This window comes from Bos indicus x Bos taurus, chromosome 29, assembly GCF_003369695.1.
Source record: "Bos indicus x Bos taurus breed Angus x Brahman F1 hybrid chromosome 29, Bos_hybrid_MaternalHap_v2.0, whole genome shotgun sequence".
Lineage (NCBI taxonomy): Eukaryota > Metazoa > Chordata > Mammalia > Artiodactyla > Bovidae > Bos > Bos indicus x Bos taurus.
In genome coordinates, this window is record NC_040104.1 from 2,456,889 (window position 1) to 2,464,376 (window position 7,488).

Genomic DNA, 7,488 nt, shown 5'->3' on the forward strand with positions numbered 1-7,488 from the left:
GGAGCATCTGACTGGGGAGCAGCAGATAAGACGCAAGCTTGAGAGGACGTGCGTTCCCCGCATTCTCCATCAGCTGTCCACACCCGAAAATAAGCCTACACCCCGAGGGAACCCTGCAAGACGCCAGGGAAGGCCTGCAATCCACCTCCAAGCCACCGACAACCAGGCACAAGCCCTGATCCTCCACAGCTCCTGGGGGCAGGGGTCGTGCCACGAGGGGGAGGCAGGCTCCAGAAGGAGCCCCCAGCAGGGGCCAGTCCGGGTCTGGGACGAGGAGGAGGCGCTTAGGAGGGGAGGGGGCCCCAAGGCAGGGAAGGGGCTGGGCATTCCCAGCCCATCGCGGCTGGTGCCCCGCAGGAGACGGGCATGGGCCGGGTGGGGGCTGGAGAGGGCTGGCTCGCAGGGCCTGGGGCTCCGTCTGGCTCAGGACTGGTTTCATCCTGAAGGCACAGGGAGCACCGGAGCTTTCTAGCTGGGGGTCCAGGCTCCTGTGGTTTGAGTGGTGGAGGCAGGTGCCAGCGCCTGGGAACGAGGTGAGAAAGGCAGTCAAGCGGGTAATGACGGGGCCCCAGGCCGGGGGCTGGGGACCCAGCAGGTCTGAGGGCTCCAGGAGCCTGGGGCGGCGGCAGGCAGAAGGAGGGGGGACTCAGGAGGACGACGCCTCGTGACTTTGGAGCGCAGGTGGCAGGTGAAAGGCAGCAGGCCCTTGCTGGGGGTCAGGGGGTCTGGCCACCAGCCACAGCTGCCCCCAGGGTGCTGGGGAGCCCGGATTCCTGCTGGTGGCATCTGGCTTTTCCACCTCTGCCACTTTACTCCCTGCTGGTCGGCTTCACACAACAGGAGGAACGGGCCGGGGGGAGATCTGTGGGCTCTGAAGCTGGGCAGAGTGACCGCCCCCTCCTGGGGCCAAGGAAGGACGGGTGGCTGCTCTGCACCTCACTTTCTCACCTGTGTGGTTCCTGAAGAGGCTCAGAGGCCGTGTCTGCGTGCCTGGCCCAGCGGCCCCTGCTTGAGAAGGGCCAGCAGCCTCCCTGTGGGTCTCTCCCTCCAGACCTAGCGGAAGGGCAGGGCACAGCTGAGCCCTGAGGACCCCACTGGCTGCCTTTGTAATAAAACCTGGACGTTCGCTCCGAGCCCAGGGATGTGGGCTGGCAGCGTGACTCAGACCCCAGCAAAAGCATCTGCGTCACCCAGTCCTGTGCGGTTCCCCAATAAACCGTCAGACGGGATGAAGCGGTCTTTAAGTAACAAGCAGCTGGGACCCCGGCCCACCCAGGGGTGACTGTGGATGCAGATCGCCGTGCCTGGTGGGCCTCCAGCTAATGCTCAGGCCGTCCAAACCACTGCACACATGCCCGACTCTCACCAGTGGCCCTGGCTGGGACCCAGCTGCTGCTGGCACCACACCCGCTCTGTGCCAGGCAGCCACCCCCAGCCATGCAACTTGCGTGCAAATTGCTCCATTAAACCCGCATATGTGTCTTACGAGGGAGGAATTAGCGTTGTCCTCTTTGCCCCAGCAGTAAAGAATCCGCCCGCATATCAAATTACCAATGGCATTTTTTTCACAGAACTAAACAAAAAATTTCACAATTCGTATGGGAACACAAAAGACCTCAAATTGCCAAAGCAGTCTTGAGAGGAAGAAGAATGGAGCTGGAGAAATCAACTTACCTGATTTCAGGTCTAGGCTATACTACAAAGCCACAGTCATCAAGACAGTATGGTCCTGGCACGGAAACAGAAGGCCAAACCAATGCAACAAGAGAGAAAGCTCAGAGATAAACCCACACACCTGTGGGCACCTTATCTTTGACAAAGGAGGCAAAAATACGCAATTGGGAAAAGGTAGTCTCTTCAATCAGAGAAGGCATGGCACCCCACTCCACTACTCTTGCCTGGAAAATCCCGTGGACAGAGGAGCCTGGTGGGCTGCAGTCCATGGGGTCACTAGGAGTCAGACATGACTGAGCGACTTTGCTTTCACTTTTCACTTTCATGCATTGGAGAAGGAAATGGCAGCCCACTCCAGTGTTCTTGCCTGGAGAATCCCAGGGGTGGGGGAGCCTGCTGGGCTGCCGTCTATGGGGTCACACACAGTTGGACATGACTGAGGTGACTTAGCAGCAGCAGCAGGAGTCTCTTCAATAAGTGGTGCTGGGAGAACTGGACAGCTACATGTAAAAGAATGAAATTAGAACACTTCCTAACACCATACACAAAGATAAACTTCAAATGGATTAAAGACCTAAATGTAAGAGCACGCATGCTGTGTCTGACTCTTTGTGACCCCATGGACTGTAGCCTGCCAGACTCCTCTGTCCATGGGATTCTCCAGGCAAGAATACCAGAGTGGGTTGCCATGCCTTCCTCCAGGGGATCTTCCTAGCCCAGGAATCAAACCCACGTCTCCCTCGGCTCCTGCACTGCAAGTGGATTCTTTACCACTGAGCCACCAAGGAAGCCCCAAAATATAAGACCAGAAACTATAAACCCTTAGAAGAAAACACAGGCAGAGCACTGTATGACAGAAATCATAGCAAGATCCTCTATGACCCACCTCCTAGGATAATGGAAATAAGAGGAAAAATAAACAAATGAGACCTAATTAAACGTAAAGCTTTGCACAGCAAAGGAAAGTATAAACGAGGTGAGAAGACAACCCTCAGAATGGGAGAAAATAATAGCAAACAAAACAACTGGCACATGGTTCATTTCCAAAGTATGCAAAGCGGCTCATACAACCCAACAGCAGAAAGCAGACACCCATCAAACGCGGGCAAAAGACCTAAGCGGACATTTCTTCAAAGAAAATATATAAACGGCTACTAAGCACGTGAAAAGATCCTCAACATCGCTCATTATTAGAGAAACACACATCAGACCTATAATGAGACGTCACCGCACACTGGTCAGCATGGCCATCGTCGCAAAATCCACGAGCAGCAAGTGCTGGAGGGAGCGTGGAGAAAAGGGAGCGCTCTTGCACTGCCGGTGGGAATGCAAATTGATACAGCCACTGTGGAAGATGGTATGGAGGCTCCTTTAAAAACCAGGAATAAAGCCACCATAGGGCCCAGCAATCCCACTTCTAGGCATATACCCTGAGGAAACCAGAACTGAAAAATACACACATCCCTCAGTGTTCATGGCAGCGCTCTTCAATAGCGGGGACACAGAAGCAACCTAGGTGTCCACTGACGGATGAATGGATAAAGAGGCTGCGATTCGCACACATGATGGAATACTACTCAGCCGTAAAAAGGAACGCATTTGGGTCAGTTCTAATGAGGTGGATGAACCTAGAGCCCATTATACAGAGCGAAGTAAGTCAGAAAGAGAAAAACGAATATCGTATATTAACTCATATATGTGGAACCTAGAAGGATGGTGCTGCGGTCAGGGCAGCGATGGAGACGCAGAGACAGCACACTCATGGACACGGTGGGGAGGGAGAGGGTGAGATGAATGGAGAGCGCAGCAGGGAAGCGTATACACTAACACATGTAAATAGACAGCCAGTGGGAATTTGCCGTATGACTCAGGGAGCTCACACCAGGGCTCTGTAACAACCTCGAGGGCTGGGAAAGGGCGGGAGGTGGGAGAGAGTTTCAAGAGGGAGGGGGCGTGTGCACGTGCATGCCTGCCAAGTCGCTTCCTTTGTGTCCGACTCTTTGCGACCCTGTGGACTGTGGCCCACCAGGCTCCTCTGTCCATGGGATTCTCCAGACAAGAATACTGGAGCGGGTTGCCATGCCCTCCTCCAGGGGAACTTCCCGACCCAGGGATTGACCCTGCATCTCCAGCGACATCTGCACTACAGACAAGATTCTTCACCGCTGAGCCACCGAAGGCCTGACATATGTACACCTATGGCTAATTCATGTTGATGAATGACAGAAATTAAACCAATATTATAAAGCAATCATCAATCAATTAAAAGTAAAGAAATATAATTTTAAAAAAATCTGCCTGCAATGAAGGAGACACAGGAGACTCAGGTTTGATCCCTGGATCAGGAAGACCCCCTGCAGGAGGAAATGGCAACCCGCTCCAATATGCTTGCCTGAAAAATTCCATGGACAGAGGAGCGGGGCAGGCTATAGTCCATGGGCTCGCAAAGAACTAGACATGACTGAGCAACTGAGCACACACACCATTTCACAGACGGGAAAGCTGAGGCTTGAGAGGACAAGATGCTCGCCGAGCCTGGCTAAGCCATGGACGTGCTGGCCCAGCAGGGCTGCCTGCAGAGCAGGTCTGGCCCCTGCTTGGCCACTGTTGGCTCCATGACCTTGCAGAGCCCCTCTTCCTTGACTGTCAGATCAAGGTCTGGACCAGAGGTGTCCCACTCATGCCCTGGCTGTGTTCACCGGTTCATCTGGCAGGGCTGAGTCCCAGGGTGGCAGGGGCAGAGAGAGAGGCCCAGGTCATCCCTCGTAGCTAGCATTCCCATTCGCAAAATGCGTGCAAGACCTGACCATCCCCGAGCTGGGCATCAACCAGAGGCCCAGGGGCAGAAGGCAGCAGGGGCCCTAGAAACCTACCCACCAGATCCCAGGGTGCCCAGAGCAGAGATGGGCAGCTGCTGCTTGTCACTCCTGGAGCCGTCAGCGTGGCTGCCCCCAACGGAAACCAAATAGCCAGGCTCCTTGAAACTGCCGTCCTGGCGGCGGGAGAGGACCAGAGCTGGCCAGGGCGGGGCTCTAGGGTAAGAAGGGCCGTGTGGGTTTGTGACTTCTCTTCTGGGTCCTAGGAGTCTCCCTGCTTCTCCCTGGATTCTCTGCTGAGTTCCTGATGAGCGGAGGTTCCAGGAGACGTGGACATGGGATGGATGGTCAGAACATGGTGGTCCCTTCGGGCAGGAGATGAGGGCCCAGGACGGGAGGAGGTGGTCCTTGGGGAGAGAGAGCAAGCTCCCTCCAAGTCCCTCAGGCCTGTACCTGTCTCAGGGACCGCAACACCAGGAGCACGTGGAGAGGAACGCGTCCAGACCACGTGTCCTGCCTCAGGCCCTCCCTGCGCCCAGCCTGGTGCACAGGTGTGTGTGTCTCTTCCCTGAGCCCTGCTCTCCCAGCCTGGTGCACAGGTGTGTGTGACTCTTCCCTGAACCCTGCTTTCTTGTGAAGTTGGAAGGCTCGTCTTTTGTTTCCACACTGCCCTTTGGCCCTCCCACCATCGCCCCATGCCTGACCATTGGCGACCAGCCACTCGCCCCTGGCTCTCCTGGATGGACACCCCTCCCTTGAGGCTGCAGTTCCTTCAGAACCCCAGGGCCCTGGAGATGGGGCCTGTGACCTTACCATGCCACCCCCACTCTGCCGCCCGGGCTGCCCCCCACCCCAGCGTCCCCCCGTCCTTCCTGTAGTCAAAGCCCAGTGTGAGTCTGTCTGGCTTCCAGGGACCTGAGAGGCAGGATAATTGGGTGGCCCCGCTTGTCTGGAACAGTTCCTGTTTGCACATGGCAAGCCCCAGGTCCCAGGCAAGCTGGGGCCATCAGCACCTCCTTGAGGGTCTCAAGAGCAGGGTCCCCTGGTCCTCCTCTCCTCTGGTCACAGGAACGCGTGGCCATCACATAGTGTACCCCAGCGGTCATCTGAGGGCCCCAGGGCCTCTGGTCTGCAGGCCTCTGGCCTGGATGCCACCTCCAGCAGCCTACGCACCGTGCTTCCCATCAAAGCTGTCTTCCTCTCCCGGCTGTGGCCGTCGGCCAGCAAGAGCCCCTGGAGTGAGTGACCCCCCACCGCACCACGTGGCCCCAGCACCCTAGCACTGGGCCGGGAGTGGGGCAGAGCCAGTGGGTGAGAGCTGGGTCCCCAGGCCTTGCCTCTGCCTGGACCCTGGGTCCAGGGGGCCCCGCATCACGAGAAGCCAGGGGAGAAGCCCCCGGCGGCTGGCAGAGCCTCCTCCGGGGACGTGGTCATGTCCAGTCCTGAAGGCCCAGCCCTCGGACCCCACCCACAGGGGAGTCGGAACCCACACGAGGCCCAGCTCCTGCCCCTCCTCCAGGAAGTCCCTGCCCAGACTGCGGTCCCCGAGGTCTACATCACAGACTCCAGTTCTGGTAGGCTCCTCGGCACCTGGGCCGGGAAGACCAGCTCTCCCAGAGACCTGCCCCAGGCCCCCTGGTCCTGCTCCAGCCAAAACCTCCTTGGCTTCCCTGAAGAGGTGCTGTCATGGTGAGCCCTTGGGGAAGAGTTTAGGCACAGTTCCACGACACCCCCGTCAGTCCCCTCTTGGGCCTCTCTCCCAGAGCTGTTGTTCAGTCGCTCAGTCATGTCCGACTCTTTGCAACTCCATGGACCACAGCACGCCGGGCTTCCCTGTCCATCACCATCTCCCAGACTTCGCTCAAACTCATGTCCATCGAGTCGGCGATGCCCTCTGTCGTCCGCTTCTCCTCCTGCCTTCGATCTTTCCCAGAATCAGGGTCTTTTCAAATGAGTCAGATCTTTGCATCAGGTGGCCAGACTACTGGGGCTTCAGCTTCAGCCTCAGTCCTTCCAGTGAATATTCAGGGTTGATCACCTTCAGGATGGACTGGTTTGATCTCCATGCTGTCCAAGGGACTCTCAAGAGTCTTCTCCGGCACCACAGTTTGAAAGCATTAATTCTTCAGTGCTCAGCCTTCTTTATGGTACAGTTCTCACATCCATGCATGACTATTGGGAAAACCACAGCTCTGACTATAGGGACTTTTGCTGGCAAAGTGATGTCTCTGCTTTTTAATACACTGTCTAGATTTGTCATAGCTTTCCTTCTAAGCATCTTTTAATCTCATGGCTTCAGTCACTGTCTGCAATGATTTGGGAGCCCGAGAAAATAAAATCTATCACTGCTTCCACTTTTTCCCCTTCTGTTTGCCATGTAGTGATGGGACAGATGCCATGATCTTCGTTTTTGTTTTTTTAATGTTGGGTTTTAAGCCGGCTTTTTCGATCTTCCGGCATCAGGGCCCTAAATACTGTCTTGATCCAGGAGACATGCTATTGCTCCTCCAGCTCAGACCCCACCTCCCGCACCTGTGTGTGGGCCACGACCACACCCCCTCGAGCACTGAGCCCCAGAAGGTTCTCCCCTGCAGACCCCGCCCCCGCACACACCCTGGCTCCTTCTCAGCTGACTGCCACCACCCACACACCCCCAGCAGCTCCTCTTTCCCTGGATTTGCAGACTGTCATCCTGCGTCACCACCTCCTATCTGAGTCCACCTGCCCCTCCTCGGGACTGCAGACACGCCCCTGACCAGCCAACCCCCTTCAGTCATGATCAGCACATCAGCTCGAGGTCCTTCTAGAAGTGGTGGGCTTGGAGCCCGGGCTCCATGGCAGTCAGGGCAATCGGCGCACCACCTCCTGTGCATCCTGCATACTGGGTGTGCTCTGCCCTCTCCCACACATGCAGACACGTGCACACACACCTGCCTGCACACGCCTGCCTCACCACCATCACAGGCAGCGGGTGTGTGGCGGGGGCACCTCCAGCTCA